The following is a 22,981-nucleotide window of genomic DNA, read 5'->3' as shown; positions in this document are numbered from 1 at the left end:
CCTTGCAGCAAATGGAGTCCATCACCCTAGTTTTTGAATAAGAAAAGGGTTAAAATGACTTACCCACGGTCCTTTAGGAAGTTAGTTACAGAGTCAGGACAAACACAGTAGCTTCTGATTCTTAGACCAGTGTAATTACTGTTAATCCAAACCACCTCTTACTGAAGATTTTGCTAGTGTCCAAATACTCCTGTAGCCCAGGACCTTGGAGAGCTCACTGGCAGCTTCCATCAACTACTTTTGAGCCAGAGGGCATGTCCAGGTCAATTAAATGGAAATGGCTTCATTAGAGAAATCAAGATAGTGATCCCAATCTCGTTTCAAGTACTTGAAGCATCCACTGGAAATTGGAGTTTTTCTGGGGTAAAGATCCATTGGAAACCCAAGGAATTAGATTTGTTTTGCTTGGACCCATGGGAAGAACCAGGAAATGGGCAGATCTAGGAAGATAGATCTGGCTCAAGGTAAAGAAGAAACTTTTCCAAGAAATGGGCTGCCCTTGGAGGCTGTGGGCTTCCTTTTACTAGCTAGAGGTCCTCAAGGAAGGTCAGCCATACTGGAGAGAGGAAACTTGGCGTGATCCATGTCCAACTCAATGCCCTTTGAGGTCCCAGCTGGTTCTGAGATTCTCTGACTCTGTAGTTCTGGTCGAGGCATTAGGCCCTCCTAGGTCCCTGGGGTCATGGGTTAGCCTCATCTTGAGGTCCAGGAAACACAGCCAAGACATGAGTGACTTTCCAAAATTAGAAAAGTTTGGAAAGGAAAAAAAAATCTCTCCATCCCCCTTCATTCCTGTCCATCTCTTTAGAGGAAATCAGGACACTTTACTTACTGGGCCCACAGCAGTTGAATACTCTCTGCCTCCCAATAGGGCCTCATGGCTCATTCTTCTCCTACTGACTCATTTCCTTCTCCACAGTGGCTACTTTGAGCCTCTTCTCAATGCATCTTTAACTGAATCCCCATTTCCTGATGTACTTTAAAGCTCAGCCCAAACTCTAAGGCCACTGAGAGGCCTTTCCCTAGTTCTTCCTCTCCTACTGTTAGTGTCCTCCTCCCCTCTGAAATCACCTTATTTTAAGTTTGTAACATTCTTATCTCTGGGAGTCTTTTCTTTCTGATACAATATAAGCCCTGTGCAGGCAAGAACTGTTTCCTTTTTGTTTTTGTCGCACTGTGCTTGATGTGTAGTTGGTGCTTAATAATTGTTTTCTGATTAATTGGTTAATAGTCCTAAGTGTCCTTGGCTGTCAAATACTGGAGCTGACCTGTAAGATGCTTCAAGCTCAAAATCTGGGGTCTTATGAGGGCATGAACCTAGAATGAGGATGCCACCCTTTTCATTGATGAACTCCTGACCTGGCTTTATTTCCCATGACTCTACTGAACCTTCTTTCAAAAAGCCTACTGACATCCTCTTGTTTCTCATACTCCTTGACCAGTCTGTATGTCAGCACTCAGTTGGCCAGTCCTTCTGGAAACCCTCTGCTCTTTGGGTTCTCTGCCAACATCTGTGACCTCTATGTCTCACTCCTCCCATCTCCCCAATGTCAACATTTTCCACATTTGAGGCTTCATCCTGGGTCCCTTTCTCTTCTTTTTCAACACTCTCTCCCTTGGTGGTCCCAGGCCAGCCTTCATTAATTAATTAGTTAATTAATTAATTAATTCATTGTTCTCCTAGTTTTGCTCTTCATTCTCTGGTCTTTGATCCTGCCCCAATTGCCTTCTTGCCCTGGAACATCCTTCTTCCTCTTTAGCCTCTCCTCCCGTTGAAGATTCCTCCAACATCTGGCCCCCTTCTCCCACTTTTGGGAGAAGTACCTAGAACTTCCATTTTGTGGAAGAGCTCCAAGTCAATCTTCCTTCATGCCTCTTCTGCCTTTGATTCTGACTCTCTGGATTTTACTACCATACTCCAAATCAGATCCCCTCCCCACCGCTGTCTTAGGTCAGAGACTGCCTTTGTTTTTGTTTGTAATTATATCCCTAGCACTGATCATGGTTCCTGGCATATAGGAATCAATTAATAAATTCTTGTTGACTGACTTTCCTCACTCACTCCCCATAGATGACTCCCCATCTAGTTCTCTAGGCTTATATTTCCAGCTGTCTTCTCTGTCCCATAGCCCAGCTTCTCAAATGACAGAAGCAGCACATCTAGAATGGATTTTGTCATTGCCTCATTTAAACTGTGTCGCTCCTAATAACACCTGCAAAGACATCCCCATTTGCCCTGACACACAGACTCAACCCTCGTTTTTCATTTTTTCTTTATCCCTCCCCCTTTCTCTCCCCACCAAATTGGGTGGTTAAGTTCTGTTCTTTCTTACTTAGACATTTCTTTCACAAGCAGTCCTTTCTGCTCCATGGCTCTGCCTCCCATCTCTTCCCACATGGTCTATTACAATACCCTCCTAATTGGGTCTCCTTGCCTCCAGTTTTTCCCCCTTCCACTCTACCCTGAGCACAACCACCCAGGTGGTTTTTGTAATGTCCAGGTCTGCCAGTTTACTCCTTTGATTAAAAGCCTTCGTTGGATCCTCGGTGACTATAGAAAAGAGTTTAACCTGCTGATCCTGGCATTGAATGACCTCTCCCTCATCTGGATTCAGTTGACCTATTGGATCTTATCTTGTACTCCCCATATTCAAATTTTAGTTGCAGCAATGACTGTTTTACCGCCCCCTCCCCATCTCTGCTCCTTTGTTCATGTCATTCCTCATAGTTGGTGTAGACTCTCTGCCCTCTTTTACAACTTAGTCCAAGTACCACTTTGCTCCATTCTCCTGCCCCATTCAGAGAGTCAGAGGACTCTGGCTGTATTCCTCGTCTGCCGTTTTCCAGTCTCAGTAGTGGGATTAAGTAGGTGGGAGAGTTACCCTTATTGGGAGGTCTAAGGTCCAGCCCTGGTCCAGAGTGAGGGACTTAGTGGCTTCCTCTAATTACCTATGTGACCCATGCCAATTCATTTTTTTCTCGCTGGAAACTTTGGGTTCTTCCTTTGATGAATGAGGGGGGTAGGCTAGATGATCAATAAAGCTCCCCCCAGCTCTGAAACCCCCTATTCTAATGCCTCTTCCCAGTTCTGGCATTCTCTGTTCTAAAGTCCCTCCCAGTTCTGACTTTTCATGTTCTAAGACCCCCTCCCAGACTTGACATTCCCTGTTCTAAGGCCCCCCCCACTCCAGCTCTGACATTCCTGTTCTAAGGCCCCTCCCAGCTCTGACATGTCCTGTTCTAAGGTCCCTCCTATCTCTGACCTTCTCTGTGACTAATCTTTCCCCAATTTAAAGGATGAACAGAGAACCCACTTGTGCCAGAGTCTTGCCCTTCATTCATGTCATACAGTAAAGATTGGCCTTTCCATGCCCAAAGCCCCTCCCCTCACTCCTGCCCAGACCTGCAGGAGGCCAGGCCAGGGCTCTGGTCTCTGGAGCCAACAGTGGGTGCAGCCCTGATTGGGTCTGTTTCTGTCTCAAACTCAGTGATACTTCTGGAGCCCACAAGCTCCACAGTGAAAGGGCAGCATCTGGCCTCCAGATGACTTGTCTCGTTCAATAAGGGCTCCTGGGTAAATGTCATTGGCTTTCTTTTCCTTTTTCTCTTCTCAGGCTGTTGTCACAATAGCTGTGGTCCTGAGCATTACCTTTCGCCAAATGTCAGTCTGCAGAGTTAATCCCAGATGGCTGTTCCAGGAAAGGGATGGCTTGGTGTAAGGAGAGAACTAAATGAACATGTCTCTGAGCCCATGATGAGGTCTGTCACTGGGAGCAGAAGCAGACGAATCAGGCCTCAGGAGTCAGGGAGTCCTAGTCCTGGCTCCTCAACAGAAAATGCCTTGCTTCTGTTCCCAGGAGAGCACAGTGCACTGTGCTCAGGGAGGCCCTCAGTTAGGTCAGCTCATCTAATCCCCCATTTCATGGAGGAGGAATCTGAGGACCAGAGATGAGATGGTATATCCCCAAGATCACAAAGGGAGTAAGTGGCAGAGCCTAAGATTCAATTGAACTCAGATCTTTGGACTCCAAATCCAGTGTTTTTTCACTTTACTGTACTGCCTAGCCTTTGGTCAAGTCTTTTCCCCTTTCTAGGCTTTGGTTTCCATATCTGTAAAAGGAGTAGGTTGGATTCATATGTAAGGTCCCTCTTGACGGATGTTCAATGTTCTAAGCTCCCTCCCATCTCTGGCATTCTCTGTTCTAAGCTTCCTTTTGATTTACATTCCATGTTCTAAGGCCCTAACCCACTCCAACACTCTCTATTCTAAGCTCTTTCTTAGCTCTGACATTCCATGATCTTTAGACTACATTTCCAGCTCCTTCAGCTTATGCTTGTACAGTGTGGTTCCAAGTCCTTCACTGCTTTCCTTTGGATATGCATCAATTCCCTTACAAAAATTAGGCATCTTAGGCAAAAGACTATGTCAGATGGGGCTTTTTACTCTGGCCATCATGCTTTCATGAATATAGTCTACACTTGGCTTAACTGTTTGGGGTACTACTTATTATTTACACAAATGATATTGTCTAGAGCCTTCAGATCTTTTTATATGTAAAGCATTGTCAGCCCCCTCTCCCGTGGCCTTTACTTTTGCTGTTGATTTTTTTTGGAAACCAAGTATAAGACTTTGAATTTGTCCCTAGTCACTTTCTCCTTATTAAATCAGCCAGTTGTCCTAGTCCATTGAGTTCTTTTTGAATTATAATTCTCTCATCTGGTGTGTTAGCTATCTGCACAGTCTTTATGGTCCCTGAGAATGTGGAGACACGTACCACCTGTGCCTTTGTCTGAATCATTACTAAAACTATTGGAATGAACATGACCAAGGACAGATTTCAGTATATTCTCTGCTGGATAGTTCCCTTCGTGTCCAATCACCTATAAACTCCTAGAGGGCAGGCACCATTTTGGTTTTTGTCTTTATATCCCTAGTGCTTAGTACAGGGACATAGTAATTGCATAATAAATGCCTGTTGAATTAACAAACAGATGGATGAATAGATGTATGTATGGATGGATAGATAGATGGATGGATACATAAATAGATGGATGAATGTTATTATCATTCCATTAAATACAAATCATTTGCTCTGACCATTTGGTCCCTTACACATCCACCTAACTGTACTTATATCTAGGTTATATATGTCCAAGTTGCTCACAAGGATAATAGGAGTAATCTAAAATCCAGAAAGATATATTCTGTAATCTAAGACTTTCCTTTGACCTGCCAGTCTGGTTACCTTGTCAAAAAAATCACTTAGTCTAGAATGACCTCTTCTCATTGAATCTGTGATGGCTCCCAGTGACTACCATTTTGACTCACCAAAAACTTTTCCCCTCCTCACATTACTCTGACATCATTGTCTGCTATCTAGTATCATCATTCTAGTCTTGGATGAAGAGGTGGATATTTTTGCCAAGGCCAGTCCTTCCATGTGCTCCCTTGATACCATTCTTCCACAGACTCTCACTATTATTTCTCCCTTCCTTTCTATCTCTGTGTCTCTTCTTCTTCATCATCTTCATCTTCATCTTCTTCCCTCCCTCAGTTTCTTCCTTGATTCCTACAGAAACACCTCACACTTGGACTATCACAATACCCTTCCCATTGATCTCATTGTCTCATATCTTCTCACTTTAATCCATCTTCCACTCATCTGCCAAGGTAATTTTCTTAAAATGTGAGCTTGACTATGTCACCCTCTTCTCAATGAACTCCACTGGGTCTCTATTTCCTCCATGATCAGATAAGAAATCCTCTGGCTTTTAAAGCCCTTTACATCCTGGTCATTTCTTGAATTTCTAATCTGAGACTTTATTCTCATCTACACATTCTACTATCCAAGATGGTGGCTGACTTGTAGCTGCTCATACAGTACACTCCATCTTCTATCTTTTTAGTTTCCATGCCTTTCTTCAGTATTAGTTCAAATCTAACATGATACAGGATGCCTTTCATGGTCCCCTTAGAGATGATTTCCCATCCACTTTGTAGAGTTTTTTATGTATACGTAGTTATTTGCAAATTACCTCCCCCATTAGAATATAGGTGGGGACTGGCTTTTGGGGGTAGCTAGGTGGTGCAGTGGTTAGAGCTCTGGGCTCGGAGTCAGGTAGACCTGAGTTCAAATCTGGCCTCAGACACTTGTGGGCTGTGAGACCCTGGGCAAGTCATTTCATCTCATCTGCCTCAGTTTCCTCATATGTAAAATAATCTGTAAAAGGAAATGGCAAGCCCTCCAATATCTCTCCCAGGAAAACCCAAATGTGGTCACAAAGAGTCAGACAACAACAACAGGGACTGGTTTTGCCTTTCTTTCTATCCTTAAGACTTAGAATGATGCCTAGCACAACGTAAAGCTTAATAAATATGTTGAATGACTGTTCTAAATGCTCAGAAACTTCTTTAATAATATGCCCTGGGATTTTTCTAGGCATCAAAGTCAAGCTTACCAACCTATAGTCTGAAACCTCTACTCCCTCTTTTTTTAATGAAAATGGGCAGAACATTTGCCCTTCTCCACTTTTTAGGACTCTCTTGTTTTCTATAATCTTTCAAAGATCGTTGATTGGTAATTAGCTGTGAATTCTTTCAGGCTCTTGCATATGGTTTATCTGGACCTCTTGGTGACATGGGCAGCCAGAGGTTGTCTTACATGTCTTCACTTCTCTTGGAAGTTGTGGTCCAGAGTGGGAGAGTGACTTAGTCAAGTCACATAACAAATGATGATAGGATCAGGTGTCTTTATTCTTGACACGATTTCCTCATGTCTCCCATGGGAATCCTGGAACCCAGAAAAGGGAAGGGGCTTTTTCTGAGTTGTATATTACAGGGAGAGAGGGACTTGATAGTGACTGATCTGTGGATGATTTTGGGGAGGGTACTCATGGGGCGATGAACCCAGGCTTCCTTAAAACATGTCAGAGACCTCTGACTTTGCTACAGACTGTGTGACTCAGAGAAGTCACTTAAAATCCCTCTGGGTCTCAGTTCTTGATCTGTAAAATGGGGGTGTTTGACAGGACAGTCTCCAAGGTCTCCATCAGTTCTGAGTCCTATGATCAAGCAATCAACAAGCATTTATGAAGTCCTTCTGATGAATTTCCTATTTTTTCATTCTCTCTTTCCCATTCTAAAAACGATTTGCCCTGGTAGGGAGCATGATGTAGAAGGACCTCGAATGGCAAGCAGAGATTTTGAACTTTGCTCATATGGCATGATTTCAAGTCCCACAGAAGGGAGCCCTGGGAGGGAGGTGAACAAAGGAATAAATTTCATTAGGTGGAGTAATAATCTCTTAAACAATAATTACAATAAGGGTTAAAACTGTGAATACAAATACTATTATTATTTATATTTGCCATAGTAGCAACTGGGACTCAGAATAGGAAGGGAGTTGCCTGAAGCCGCTGAGATGTGAAGTGTCAGGACTTGAACCCAGGTCTTCCCCACTGCATATCCTAGGTAGCACAGTGGCAAGAGCCTTGGATTTAGAGTCACAGGAGTTGGGTGCAAGGTCTACTTTCTAGGAGACCCTGAATGAGTCAGCCTCTCTGGTCCTCAGTTTCCTTCTCTGTTAAAATGAAGGTATTTGGCTAGATGTCTTCTGAGGCCCCTGCCCTCTCTGAATCCATACCACATGATTTCTTTACTATTATTTCCTCCAAGTGATTTAAAAATCACTTTGTGCAGTGAAAGGTTGCAAACACTGACCCAAAGACTAACTTTTGTAAACCCAGTTTCCTGACCTGTTGACACTTATTACAATAACATTTCTTTAACATATAGTCAAGATTTATGAGAGTACCTGCCTGGAAGATGCTTTCATCAAACAAGGGGTCAGTCAGTGACCCATAAAATGTAGCTTCCTCTTTCTAGGATGCCATCTCATCCATTCAAAGCAAGGCTTTTGGAATCTGGACTCCAGTTTCCTAAGACAAGCAGGGATTTGGTGCTAATCAGACCTACACAGAGCCACTTCCCCTGATCAAATTCAGGTGGTTCCTCACATAGAAAATCACGTTGGAAATGTCTCTGTATCCTGGGTCTCATCCTTTCCCTCTTTTATTATGTGGAGAACTTACCCATAGGGTAGTGGAAAGAGCCCTAGTCCTGGAGCCAGAGGATCTGGATTTGAACCCTGCCTCTCCTCCTGTCTTAGCGGTATGACCATGGACAAGTCTCTTTGGTTGCCTCATGTGTAAAAATGAAGATCTTGGACTAGATGACTTCTGGGGTCCCTTCTGACTCTGGATCAGGGCTTCTTAATCTTTTCCCATTCATGACTTCTTTTGGAGTCTCCACAGCATTTGCTGGGGCTATGTGGCCTGAGGGCAGGCACAGTGCAAAGTATGTATGCTGTGTGTTCAGAATCAAGCCTGCAGTGAAATTGCAGGGTGCAACACAGGCAAACTCTGCTAGAAACACCTCGGATTCATTACATGTTTGATTTTTAATTCGTTTTTGGTCATTGCACATTCAGAAACCTTTTACTATGGCCCCCCACAGGGGATTGCAACCTACAGTTTAAAAAGCACTGCAATGAACCCATGATGACTGACAATAACAAGCAAGGACATTTGGGCTGCAGTGCCTGCTCTATGAGCTGTGTGGCCAGGGTTTGATCTCTCCAGCCCATCATCTCAGTCCTCATCTGAGATAATCACACTTGAATGGCCAACTTCATAGAAAGGCCATGAGGGAAGTACTTTGTAAACCTTAAATCATTGTGGAAATGGAAGCTTTTCCTCTCTCTCTCTCTCTCTCTCTCTCTCTCTCTCTCTCTCTCTCTCTCTCTCTCTCTCTCTCTTTCTCTCTCTCTCTCTCTCCCCCTCTCTATATCTTTGTCTATTTCTATCCCTATCTATCTAATCTATCTATATATGTATCTAGAAAGAGAGAGAGAGGAAAGAGGAGATAAGGGAGAGGGAAGATATGTTTAGACATTCTATTTTATAAGGGACATGGACAAAATGGAGTGTAGACAGAGGAAGGAGACAGAGATGAAAGGACTTGTGATCACTCCATAAAATGATCAATCCAAGGACCCCAGGATTTAACCTGTAGAAGAAAATGTTTATAAATGACATGTGTGCTGTCTTGAACTATTTAAGAGGTTGTCATGTGGGAGGGGGATATGACTTGCTTTACTTTGCCCCAGAAGGCAGGATATCAGAGGCAGATTTGGCTCAATCCAAGGAGAAGTTTCCTAAACAATGCTTCTGTTTAGTTGTATTTGTTTGGTTTGGATGTGGTTTTTCATCCTCTTTAGAGGACTTCCCAGAGTGGAAAATTCTTCCACCCAAGCAGATCAATAACTCCTGTGTCCAAAAGTAAAATGGCTTCCTTGGATGAGTTCCCTATCACCATCAATCTGTAAGAACAAGGACATTGTAGGGAGGATTACTGCTCAAGGATGTGCTGGACAAGATGGCCCAAATGGAATCTTCTCACCCTGAGATTCAGGGATACTGTTTAATGGTTTTGTGAATCTACTCTTGAATTTATCACAACTCAAGACCTTTCCCAGTCTGACTCCACTTGCCTTTCAAACTTTATTTTATTCTCTTCCACATATTCAGCTTTCCTCTCAATCTGGACTCTAAGCTACAGCTCAATTACAATCTACCATCTTTGAGTTCATTCCTTTGGGTGAGCCCTCCTTCCTTCTGGTCTGGAATATATTCCCTCTTTATCTTCATAGCTTGAAATCTTTCTCTTCCTTCAAGTCCCAGCTCAAAAGAGACCTCTTGAAAGGGGAAATTAGAGAGACAAAAAGAAAAGTGGAAGAAAAGGACAGAGAAGATGAGGAGAGGAAAGGAAAGGAAAGGAGAAGATGAATAAAGGGAAGGAAAGGAAAGGAAATGAAAGGAAAGGGAAGGAAATGAAAGGAAAGGGAAGGGAAGGAAGAGGATATACAAGGAAGGTAAAGCAAGATAAAATGAGAGGAAAGGAGAAAGAGAAGTACAAGTCTGGAATAAAGAATTTAAGTGTCAATAAATAGAAGCTTTAGGGCATCATATAGTGTTAGACAAATGGTCACCTCCCTTGAATTCTTTCCATTCTTGCCTTCTTGATTTAGTACATACTTCCCAGCTCAAATTCCTTTTCTGGATAATGGGCATTCCTCTTGTATTAGCTCCATATCTGCAAATATTCTGGCACCAACCAATTCTGGTATTTTACTTTACACTTGCTGTCCTCCCAATTCAACCTTCCCCTTCCCCCCCACCAGGTGATGATTTCCCTTCTCACTATTGGTTTGCATAATCATTGTCAATCATAAGCCACAGCTCAACAAGAATATAATGGAGGGGAGAAAGGAAAGAAGGAAGGGGAAGGGAGGCAAAGAAGGAAGGAAGACAGACGGAGGAAGAAGGAGAGAGGAAAGGAAAAGAAAGGAAGAAAGGAGAAAGAGGGGAAGAGAAAAGAGATGAGGAAGAAAGATGCAAGAAGGAAGAAGAGGAGGAAGAGAAAGAGATATAAAGGAACAAAGAGTAGCAAAGGAAAATGGAAAATGATGCAAAGAAAAATCTCATCTTTTACTTCATGGCAGTGGGTGTTAGGTTTTCTGTAAACACCAAAGTGAATGGTAACACCAGTCACCATGGCAACCAGCTCTCTGGTCAGTGAAAGACTTGTGTTTCTGTTTCCCAAAAAAAATCACAAAAGCTCCTGTGGTGATTATGTCCTTCAGGCAGCAAGAACCCAGAGACATCATTATAGTCACCCCTTTGGATGCTGAAATGTGCTCCTCAATGAAAGGGTAAATCAGTGGTTGATGGAGACATGGCATGGTTGGGGGAAGTGGGAACCTTACTGGAGAGATGTGAGAAAACAATAGATCCTAGTACATTTTCAATCAGCATGGATGCCACTAGGCAATCTGCAGCTGAGCCTGGTGACTCATGGGGTCTAAGCCCCCGTTACCAAATTAAATTCCAGTCCAGGCCATGTGCCAAGAATAGCACATATCTGAGGGAGAAACATCAGGGGATTGATCCCCTCCACTCATGGGACCCATATACTATTCGCCAGAAGCCAATTCATTCCCTTTTCCCCCTCTTCCCTCCCCCAGGTGCTGCTGGTGTGTTGTCATACTTAGACTGAGGCACACTGGCAGCACAAGCTAAGTACAACCGGTCACGACTAAAAAGATTGGCACTCCATTGGCTTCACCATTAATCTTTTCCTGAAGAGACAGCTTTTTAACTGATCTATTTCTTTCCACCAAAATTCTCTGCCAAATTCCTGAATTTATCAGTGAGGACTGCCCTTCTTTTCTTAGTGGACAGCTCCTCATTAGTTAATATGGCTGAAAAAGGTCATCTGCTGGAAGCCAACCTTGTGGCGATGAGTCTTTTGTCACTTAACGAGGCCATACAGTCTGTCTCTCAACTTCTTGAATACTTTTCAGCTTGACATGACCTACTGGAACTTATCTTGCTCTGTCAGAGTCTTCCTCAGATCACATATTTAGAAGTTATTGAATACAACCTATTTATTTTACAGACAAGGAAACAGAGGCACAGAGAGGACAAGAGACTTAATGAGGGACACACAGCTAACAAATATCTGAGGTGGCATTTGAATCAAGGTGTTCCTGACTCTCCATCCAAGGTCACCTTCATGACATAAGGTGGCATCAGAGAAGGGTCACTTCGGCAGGATTTAATTCATCTCAGAAATGTCAGAGGGAGTCATAAGATCATAGGTCCAGGTCATAGGTGAGGGACTGTGGGGGTCTTCCAGTCCAATCCACTAATTTTGCAACTGAGGAAACTGAGACCCAGAGAGCTAACATAACTCGGCCAAAGTCATATAAGGAATTACATAGCTTAGTCAGGGTATCACCCCAGATCCTCTGAAACTTAGACAAGTCCTTAATTTATTGCACCACTCCATCAGTCAATTACAGATTGTTCTGGACTGAACTGACTATCCTTTTGAATGAAATGGCTGAAATACTGAAGGAAACAGACTTGTCAGTGAGATCAAAGTCAGTGACTAAAAACTGAGGTCCTGGCCTCTTATTAACCTTACTAGCTGTGTGACCATGGGCAAAATACTTCACTGCTCTGAACCTTGGTCTCCTCACCAGTAACTTGGTCATAAGGATTCTCCATTCAACCACCCTTCCAGGGCTATTTACTTCCTGCAAAATGGAATATTACAAATAGGGAGAAGGGGACAAGCATTCTTTAAGCACCTACTGCATGCTAGGCACTGAGCTAAGTATTTATAGATATTATCTCATTTAATAATATCTGGAAAGGAGTTTAAGGTAGCAGCTGCCCCCCCCCCCCTTAAGCAGAGACTGTCCTTCCCTGGGCAGTCAATACTACCTTAGTGCATACCATCCTCTTCACCTAATCGGATATTTCAGTAACCTCCTAGCATGGCTCCCTGTCCCCACAATCTCCCCTCCACTCTATCCCTCACAGGCCACCAAACTAATCATCCTTACCCAGAAATATGGCCCTGTCAATTTCCTCATGGAGGGAGCAGATTCAAAGAACGGCCACTTTAAAACAATTCTATTCAAGAAATCTTTATTGAGCACTTGCTCTAGGGGCCCAAACAATTCATCACCTGGTGACCAAGCCTTTGGTGATGAGCCTCTCACTACTTAATCAGTTTGGCTCTTAACAAACAAACATAGTATGTCATTGGCATTCTATTCCCAGCCTTTCTATTATGGTAAGACCCAGTAGAATTGGCACCGAACTTAGAGAGCCTTCAGGATCCCACAGGCACCTCTATAACCGAAAGCACCATAAATTTAGAGCTAGATAAGACCTTACAGATTGTTGATTGTGATAATGTTTAATATAAAATTTTGGAATAATCTCTTTGTTCTCTCTGAAGAAAACTCAGAGAGTGCCTCTTCCTATGTCAGCAAAAGCCAGCCAAGCCTGACTCTACATTCCTTGGGAGACCTTTAACCTAAGACGCTATATCTTGAATAATGGGACTTTCCTTTGTATCTTATTATCTATGGCATATTAATGGTAAAGAAAATATAGACATCTTAGGTCATAATTTCTATTGAACTTTGTTTACCCTTTCCTATGTCAGTTATCTGTTTAGGGCAGGAAGCCTGCCACTTACTAGTGGTGGGATTTTCTTCTTTATCACCGAGACATATGTTTACCCAGCTGGAATCCCAAGGCCTGACCAACATTACTTTGTTAATTGTCTTGTCTTACTAAATTTGTGATTTGTTCAACTAGGAGAGTTCCTTTCTCATGGCAAAATGTATATAAGCCAGAAGATTTCTGCACTGGGTAGCCAGAACATTTCTGGCTCCATAATGCATTATGTTACCGTTGTCTTTAATAGGGAATTGATCAATTAATTAATTAAATCATAAAATGTATGCATTTAGCCTGTTGCCTTTTCTCTAATTAAGTTTTCAGGTCAACAATTGCAACCTCTTAATTTTACAGATGAGAAAACTGAAGCCCAGAGTAAGGAAGTGATCTACCCAAGGTCACTTGGGATTCAAACCTAAGTCCTCTGCTTCCAAACCCACTACCCTCTCCTACCATGTTGCTACCATGATAAGGCATTAAGGAAGGCCACCAGTGGGCACTTATCTCAGTCTAACAATTGGCTGGTATTCCCTCCGTGTTCTGTCCAAGTCAGACTGGATCTAAAGTAACGCATCCAGTTTGAAATTTCAGGAAAGACAGTGAGAAGCTAGTGAGTGTTAAGGGAAAGAACAACTAAGATGCCCAAGGGCCTTGAAAGTCTAGGTTACATAGGGGTCAATGAAAGGAACTCAGTTGCTTGGCTTAGGAAAGAGAAGAATTGTGGGGAGGGCAGATGATATGAGAGTTGCCTTCAAGTGTTTGAAGTTTTGTTACATGGAAGAGAGATTGGACTTCTACTTTGCTTCAAAGGACAAAAACAGGGATGATAGGGAGAAGATGTAGAGAGGAATACTTAGGCTCAATGTAAATAAAAGTTTCCTAACCAGTAAAGATACCCTAAAATGGAATGGGCTGCCTCAGAAGATGATATGGCACAGTGGGTAGAATACTGTACTTGGAGTCAGGAAGACCTGAGTCTAAATTCCACCCCAGATAATTACCAGCTTTGTGACTGTGCACACTCATTGTTTCCTTATTTGTAAGATGGAGGTAATAATGACACCCACCTCATGGAGCTGATCTACATATACAAGTCAATAATATTTGCTGTGTGTCCTTCATTTTCAAAGAGAATCAATTACATCACAGGGTGATGGCTTGACTCATGTGTGAATTGGATTGAAGTGAGGCAGAGTTGTATAAAAGTTGTACAAAAAAAGACAGTCTCACTCTCTCTTCCAGAATCCCAAAGTCCAGTGACAGGACAAAAGTCAGGATGGCTAGAGAAGACTAGTGATGGCTCTGAATACATTACCTTCAATGTCTGACTAAACTCTGTTCCACAGCACCTGTTTAACTGCTTTTGTGGCCATCAGAACAAATTGTTCTTATCCACCCATTCCCCTTGGGGAAGTCTTCACATACTTGGGGTAGATACTCCCCTCCCACAATTCACCAGCAGGCTTGTGACACATTGGTTGCCCTCAACTTGGTTTATTCCATCTACTAAGCTGGTTTGCTGGGATGTAGCTTCTTGGAGTCACAGGTGAGAGTTGAGTTCTAGGTGAACACCAAAGGTGGATGAGCAGCCCTAGAAAGGGCTTTACACCAGAGGTACTGATCCTCCTTGAACACCCATACACCCAGATAATATTTGTAAAACACCTTACCACACTTAAAGCAGTATATGAATATTAGCTGTCATTATTAATGTGCTCCCCATCACCAGGGTCTTGGGGTAGAGGTTGCATGCTTATTTGTCAGGAATTCTGAAGAGGGGATTCTCTGAGATTCTGAAATTTTGAGAAAAAAAGCATTTGATTGGATCCCTTGAGATTGCAAGGTCATATCTACATCATGACTGGTCCTTGGAGGAGAATGTGAGCTAACGCTGGGCTGACAAATGGCCAATTCAGTAGGGAGACATCTGAAGGGTTGCATGATAGAAACCCCTGTTTGTTTTGGCCCAAACTGACTGCTTGATTGGAAATTGATTGAGTGAATTAATTAACAGCTGAAATCTCAAAGCTCTAGGGTGAAGTTAGAATCATAGTGTTTGAGAGAAGGCAGAAATCTTGGAGATCTCTCCATTTCCAGAAAAGAAGCTTCTTATCCCCTCCTCTAGCCCTCAACTTGCTCTTTTCTGACTTCCCTGTACCTGTCCAAGGTGCTGACATATTTGGAATCTGGCTTGGGGTTCTCTTGTACAATTTCCTCTACTTAACCTCTCTCAGATAATCAGTTTCCAAGTCCTGACAATTCCACCTCTATGATATCTCTTGCTTCTATCCCACTTCCTTGACTAATCTTATTTATGGATCAGTCTGGTCTTGTCAGTCCTTCACCCTCCAGTCTTCCAGAGCTCCCTATTGGCTTTAAAGTTTAAACTCATCCCTATATCAATTAAAGTTCTCTATAATCTGGCTTTTATGGGAGGCAGGGAAGTAATGAGGGACAAAGTACTGGATTTGGAGTCAATGGGCTTGAGTTCCAATTTCACCTTTGTCACTTGTTACCTGTGTAACTTTGAGTAAGTCTCTCAGAGCTGTATACTTTTCTCTCACAATGAGAGAAAGAAAGCCAGGAGTTGATTTACAATTAGAGAAAGTTTGCAGTCAAAATAATGTGGGAACAAATGACCCATATTTGAGACAAGTCCAGCAGCTGTACCAACAAGGGAATTAAATATGGGCAGGTCTCCCAACCACGAACTGCTCTGTTCTGTAACAAGGAAAGGCAAATTCAGACCAAAAATAAGGATAATGTACATGGCTGTTGGAAGGTTCTTTGTAGGCAGAAGGAAACAAGGAAGAAGGGTGGCAGAACCACTGAGGCCCAGTCCAGAGAAAGAATGTCATCAGAACTGGATAGGAGCCAGCCAGTGAACAAGCCTTCATTAAGCGCCTACTAAGTACCTGGCCTGTGCCTGGGATACCAAGGCAGGCCCAAACTTAAAACAATGAACAATAATGCTGAAAAGGTCCTTGGAGTGGAGACCAGCAGCTGGCAGAGTAGCTGCAAAGGAAGCATGCTTTAATGGGGAAAGGGTAGTAGGAATAATTATATCCATACTGAAGTTTTAAATAGACACGAACATATAGGTATACATATATGTGCACATATGTACATACTTGTTCATGCATGTATCTTGTAGTATTATATATTCTATGAACCAGTAGATTTCAGTGCAGTTTTGACACCTTTGTACTTGCAAAGTCACTTTCCTTCTCTGGAACTCAGTTTCCTCATTTGTAAAACTAAGGACTCAGGGGACATTATCTCTAAGTTTTCTCTCAGCTCCGACATTCCAATGGATTCTATTAGAAACATCGAAAAAATCCATAGGGGGCGAGAGAGACAAAAACCAATAGATGGACAGACAGAGAGAGTGTCATCATCTTGTCAGGGCACTCTGAGATGTGGGGAGACCTAGAAGTCGACAGACTCTGTGATGCAGTGGAAAGAAGACTACATTTGGCATCATTGGGACCTGGGTCTGCTCTTTACCACCTGTGTCCTTAGGTTAGCTGCTTCATGTCTCCTACCCAGTTTCCTCCTCTGTAGTAACAATGGCCAGGCCTTCTATAGAGCTTTCAGGTCCTTGGCATTGTTGTCTCCACTGAGCCTTGCAACAGACCTTCAGAAATTTTTTTCCTATTTTACAGTTGATGAAATTGACGTTGAGAGAAGTTAAGTAATTTTCCAGAGATCACACAGTGAGTGTTACTAAGGCAAGATTTGAACTCAGGTCTTCCCAGCTCTCAAGTCAATTGGTCAAACCATTATGGTGCCTAGCTGCCTCTAAAATGAGTTTAGACATGAAGACTGGTAAGGTCTCTTTGAGCTCTAGAATCCTATGATTCCCCCATCAGAAATCAACCAGACCCCAGTTCAAATTCTGGCTTTGCCAGTTACTGACTGCTTCTTGGGAAAAAGCTTTGACCACATCTATATTGCACATTCTTCACTGTCATAGGCTGCAGCACCTTCTTTTCACCAGACTCAATATCCCAAGTTCTTTCTTCCAAACTTTTCATGACACGGCTTCCTGTCCCTCTCCCCTCATGGTCACTCTCCTGTAGTCATACTCCAGTTGGGCAGTTCCCCTTCTAAAACATGAGGTCTGGAACTGAATACCACTGTCCAGATGTGGTATGATCAGGGAAGAAGACAGCAGGATCCTTATCTGCTCATAGCAGCCCCACCAGATAGAGAGTGCAGAGCTGACTATTTCTGCTTTTCAGGGAAGGAAACTGTCCAGTATCTCAGCATGAAGCGACATCCAAGGAATGAGAATGGGGTCCACCAGCAAACAAAGCAGCATGTCTCCATCTCTACCTCCATCTCGGTAAATCACTTAGCATCTCTGAACATCAATTTTCTTATGGGTATAATAAACTCTGTATTTCCCCCTTTTACATTTTTCCGGTAGAATGTCATTCCAGAAATGAGAGCTTTTTGGATCATTACTGAGTCGCCACTCCCACCTGCCTACAGGTATCTCATTCCTTTGACAAAGTCCCTGGAGCAGGAACAAGTTTTAGAAGGGGCCCTCTGGTTGAGACAGGTTGGAAAAGCATTCTTTCAACTACATACACCAAAAGTTGCTGTCCAAATGGAGAGCCCACCACCTCTTCCTCTTTGGGATATCTCCCAAGCCTAAATTTGCTCTTTTCCCCTGCTCCTTATTGCTGCTGGTTCTCCTTTCTGGGGCCAAACAGAGCAAGTCTAATTTCATCTTCCATGGGACTTGAAGATAAATGTTAAGTCTCTCCAAACACCCTTATCAGATTTAAAGATAATACAGCTTGGAGAGAGAGCTGATATATTGAAGGACTGAATCATAATTGGAAAAGATCCCAAAAGTGTGAACATGGGGCCCAAACTAATAATATGGAAAACAAAAGGGCAAGTGGAAGATACAGAAAAGCCTCTTATATAAGAGATCCTCAAATATCATCTCGACTGAGCAGGAGAAATCCATCCTGGAGTCCTAAGAGCCAGGAGTGTAGATGTGGAAGTCACTGAGTCCTGTAGCCATGGATTCTTAACCTTTTGTGTGTTCTAGACCCCTTGGGCAGTCTGGTGAAACCTACGTATGGTTTCCTTCTCAGAATCATATCCACTAATGCATAAAATAATAGGATTATGGTGGAAACCAGTTATATTAAAATAAAGCTGTCTTCTGTGCCTCTGGTCATGGCCCGCCTGCGGCTGGGCTTCCCGGTCAGGTGCTGGCACCTTGGAGGATGCAGTGAAGCCCCCAGCCCCTGGCTGCCTGCTGGAGCTGACTCTGGAGCTGTGGGGTCAGGTGGCAGCCCAGAGGCAGAGGCCCCAGAGGCAGAGGCCCTGCAGGCAGAGTCCCCACAGGTAGAGGCCCGGCAGGCAGAGGCCCCACAGGCGGCGGCCAAGCGCGGGTCCTGACCTCCTCTCTCCTTGGGTCCCTGGAGCCCCAGAGAAGCAGCAGGAAATGGCACACGAGGCACTTTTCTTGCTTCTCGGCAACGAGATAGTGCCGTGGATCAGGGGGAGGTGGAAAATGGAAGATGCATTACTAAGCTGGAGAACATGGGTTTTAGACTAGGACAAGGATTGACAGAAAGGTTTACAAAGGACACCGCAAGGTTCAAGGATGAATTAGTTATCATGAAGTTCATTTGCAAAGATTTTTGGACCACTGTTTTCAAGAAACAAATTGATAATCTATAAATCAGCAGGGCATCTATGTGCTCCAAGACAATAAATTTCTACTCTTGACTCAGAAGTCAGCAGGAAAACAGTATTTAGATCATGCTCCTAAGTACTTAGCATTTACATGTGGCTTAATCAGAGGTGGCTTATCAAATTTGGGGATAAGAAGTATTGTGACAGCTGAAGTGTCAGCAGTACCAGCATATTAGGAACTAGAAGCCAAGAGATGTCAAGAGATTTGCCCAAAATCACACAAGTTCATAAATGGCAGACCCAGGATTTGATTAAGAATTCATTGTTTAGGGGGAGGAGCCAAGATGGCCGAGTAGAGAGACGCACATATGCTAGCTCCGAACCCACAGCCCATAAAATACCTGCAAAGAAGAACTCCCAACGACTTCTGGAGCAGCAGAAGCCACAGAACAATGGAGTGAAGGAGATTTCTGTTCCAGGGAGACCTGAAAAACTGATGCGAAAGGTGCGTTGCGCACCGGACCCAGAGCAGAGCTGAGCCCTGCCTTGGCCGCGTGGCACCAAGGGGAGTAGATCTGAGCAGGCTTCAGGGACAGGATCTCCAGTGGCCACGTGGGTCCCTCCACCCACAGGTGCCAAAGGTCAGTGAGAGGGTCTTTTCAGCTCACAGAGAGGGGAGCAGGGTGTCTCCATAACTCAGACCCCCTCTGGAGGCAGCAGCAGACAGGGGCTCCTAAAGCAGGCAGGAGCTGGGATCCATTGTTGAAGGTCTCTGCATAAACCCCCTGAGGGAACTGAGCCCTGTGTGGTGGCCCTGCCCCCCCAGCACCTGAACTTAATCTCACACTGAATAAAAACCCTGCCCCCGCCCAAAGCCCTGAGTCTGGGAAGCAGCATTTGAATCTCAGACCCCAAGCACTAGCTGGGCAGATCTGGAGATGAGGTAGGGGTGGAAAGAAAACTCAGAAGTCAAGTCACTGGCTGGGAAAATGCCCAGAAAAGGGTGAAAAAAGAAGGTTACTTTCTTGGTGAACAGATATCTCCTCCCTTCCTTTCAGATGAGGAAGAATAATGCTTACCATCAGGGAAAGACATAGAAATCAAGGCTTCTGTATCCCAAACATCCAAAATAAATATTCAGTGGGCTCAGGCCATGGAAGAGCTCAAAAAGGATTTTGAAAATCAAGTAAGAGAGGTGGAGGAAAAACTAGGAAGAGAAATGAGAGAGATGCAAGAAAAGCATGAAAAGCAGGTCAACAGCTTGCTAAAGGAGACCCAAAAAAATGCTGAAGAAAATAACACCCTGAAAAATAGGCTAACTCAATTGGCAAAAGAGGTTCAAAAAGCCAATGAGGAGAAGAATGCTTTCAAAAGCAGAATTAGCCAAATGGAAAAGGAGGTTCAAAAGCTCACTGAAGAAAATAGTTCTTTCAAAATTAGAATGGAACAGATGGAGGCTTATGACTTTATGAGAAACCAAGAAATCACAAAACAAAACCAAAAGAATAGAAAAATGGAAGAGAATGTGAAATATCTCATTGGAAAAACAACCGACCTGGAAAATAGATCCAGGAGAGACAATTTAAAAATTATGGGACTACCTGAAAGCCATGATCAAAAAAAGAGCCTAGACATCATCTTTCATGAAATTATCAAGGAAAACTGCCCTGAGATTCTAGAACCAGAGGGCAAAATAAGTATTCAAGGAAGCCACTGATCACTGCCTGAAAGAGATCCAAAAAGAGAAACTCCTAGGAACATTGTGGCCAAATTCCAGAGTTCCCAGGTCAAGGAGAAAATATTGCAAGCAGCTAGAAAGAAACAATTCAAGTATTGTGGAAATACAATCAGGATGACACAAGACCTAGCAGCTTCTACATTAAGGGATCAAAGGGCATGGAATAGGATATTCCAGAAGTCAAAGGAACTAGGACTAAAACCAAGAATCACCTACCCAGCAAAAGTGAATATAATACTTCAGGAGAAAAAATGGTCTTTCAATGAAATAGAGGACTTTCAAGCATTCTTGATGAAAAGACCAGAGCTGAAAAGAAAATCTGACTTTCAAACATAAGAATGAAGAGAAGCATGAAAAGGTAAACAGCAAAGAGAAGTCATAAGAGACTTACTAAAGTTGAACTGTTTACATTTCTACATGGAAAGACAATATTTGTAACTCTTGAAACTTTTCACTATCTGGGTAGTGGGTGGGATCACACACACACACACAGAGCACAGAGTGAATTGAATAGGATGGGATCAAATCTTAAAAAATGAAATTAAGTGGTGAGAGAGAAATATATTGGGAGGAGAAAGGGAGAAATGGAATGGGGCAAATTATCTTTCTTAAAAGAGGCAAGAAAAAAACTTTTTAGTGGAGGGAAAAAGAGGGGAGGTGAGAGAAAAACATGAAGTTACTCTCATCACATTCCACTAAAGGAAGGAATAAAATGCACACTCATTTTGGTATGGAAACCTATCTTACAATCCAGGAAAGGGGGGAGAAGGGGATAAGCAGGGTGGGGGGGATGATGGAAGGGAGGACAAGGGGAGGATTGAGCAATTAGAAGTCAACACTCTTGGGGAGGGACAGGATCCAATGAGAGAATAGAAGCAATGGGGGGGCAGGATAGGATGAAGGGAAATATAGTCAATCTTACACAACACGACTATTATGGAAGTCATTTGCAAAACTACACAGATATGACCTATATTGAATTGCTTGCCTTCCAAATAGAATGGATGGGGAGGGAGGGATGAAGAGAAGTTCGAACTCAAAATTTTAGGAACAGCTGTTGAGTTCTGTTCTTGCTACTAGGAAATAAGAAATACAGGTAAAGTGGTATAGAAAGCTATCTGGCCCTACAGGACAAAAGAGAAGATGGGGACAAGGGAAGGGAGGGATGATAGAAGAGAGGGCAGATTGGTGATAGGGGCAATTAGAATGCTTGGTATTTGGGAGTGGGGAGAAGGGACAAATGGGGAGAAAATTTGGAACCCAAAATTTTGTGAAAATGAATGTTAAAAGTTAAATAAATATATTAAAAAGAAAAAAAATTCGTTGTTTAAATGTGCCCAGATTTAGTGACATTCAGTACAAAAGTCCAAACTAGAAAACAGATTAGGGAATAATTCTTTCATTTTACAGAAGGATTTATTTTTCCTGTAGGATTCCTTTATCAGATAAACTCCTTTTCCATTTAAGATGATTTATGAGCAATTAAAAAAAAATCTCTTCTAACAAACTTTTTTGTCAGATTGCTAAAAAAAGGAGTAAAATTGAAAAGATATAGTAATTGGTGTTCTTTTCAAAATATACTGTTCAATAAATATTTCTTTTTTTGTAGGTAAATTTCAAGTGATGATACAGAAGATGTAGTATGTACTCAAATGCTTCTACAATGCAAAGAGATTAAGTTATTCACATATAAAGGTTTTTGAGTAGTAGCTTTTGATCTACTGGCATTGTCATAAGTTTCTACAGTACATTGATTTGTGTAAGCTATTTGTTAATTTATTAGATAATGTAATAGGCACTCTCAAATAAGATTACCATAGTGTAGTTATATATATATGCCATCTGATGGAACAGGAGAATACCAAAGAAAATTTTACTGAGACACTACACTGTAGCTATATATGACAGTATATAAAATTCAACTTTATTTCATTAAAAAATTTATTAAGTAAGCACAGCAACCAAGTAACATTTCTTTATGCTTCTGCTGTAGTGGTTCATGATAATATTTATTTGGCATTAAAAAAAGGGCAAAACTAAAGTCTTACTGAATTGGAAGAGTGGAAAAATTATCATTTGTACCCTTTTTTAGGTCCAGAAAATAAGACTAAATTGCATATTAAGAAAGATGGTGGTATATGTTAAAATGAGTAATTTTCATATTTGTATTAAGAAGTTTTGTATTTTAATCTTGGTCATGGCACTACAAAAACTAAGACTGGAAGAGGATTTCTGGGATCAGCAAGGGTGGAAAGAAAGGAGGTAAATCTTTGAAAGAAATCGGATGAAGGAAATTAAAGTGTTGGATTGGAATAGATAAATAGTTATGGGACTATACATGAGACCAATCAGGATGACTTTTCACATGCAAAGGTTACTTGTCCAAGTCAATTTCACTACATTCAGGGAATGAATAATTGAGAATGTTCATTCTTCATACTAGGTAATAGGAATATTCAGTTCCAACAATTTAAAAAA

General features: G+C 42.4%; 1 long non-coding RNA gene and 1 pseudogene across 6 annotated transcripts in view; both read left to right on the top strand.

Annotated features, from left to right (window-relative positions):
- LOC140531557 (uncharacterized) overlaps positions 1 to 22,528 on the top strand; it is a 56,170-nt gene extending 33,642 nt beyond the window's left edge. For 3 of the 6 annotated variants that reach the window (XR_011976376.1, XR_011976379.1, XR_011976378.1), the window contains one exon: positions 17,346 to 17,546. This is a non-coding gene — a long non-coding RNA (uncharacterized lncRNA). Of the gene's footprint in view, positions 1 to 17,345; positions 17,547 to 22,112 lie in introns of those variants that run through there. The other 3 variants (XR_011976374.1, XR_011976375.1, XR_011976377.1) reach the window with 2 other exon arrangements.
- LOC140531556 (trafficking protein particle complex subunit 6B pseudogene) lies at positions 18,572 to 19,185 on the top strand (annotated as a pseudogene).
- Positions 22,529 to 22,981: the final 453 nt, after the last annotated feature.

Source organism: Notamacropus eugenii, chromosome 3 (assembly GCF_028372415.1).
Source record: "Notamacropus eugenii isolate mMacEug1 chromosome 3, mMacEug1.pri_v2, whole genome shotgun sequence".
NCBI classification, from domain to species: domain Eukaryota; kingdom Metazoa; phylum Chordata; class Mammalia; order Diprotodontia; family Macropodidae; genus Notamacropus; species Notamacropus eugenii.
Note: the sequence above shows the minus strand (reverse complement) of the source record. Positions and strands in the feature narration are given on the sequence as shown.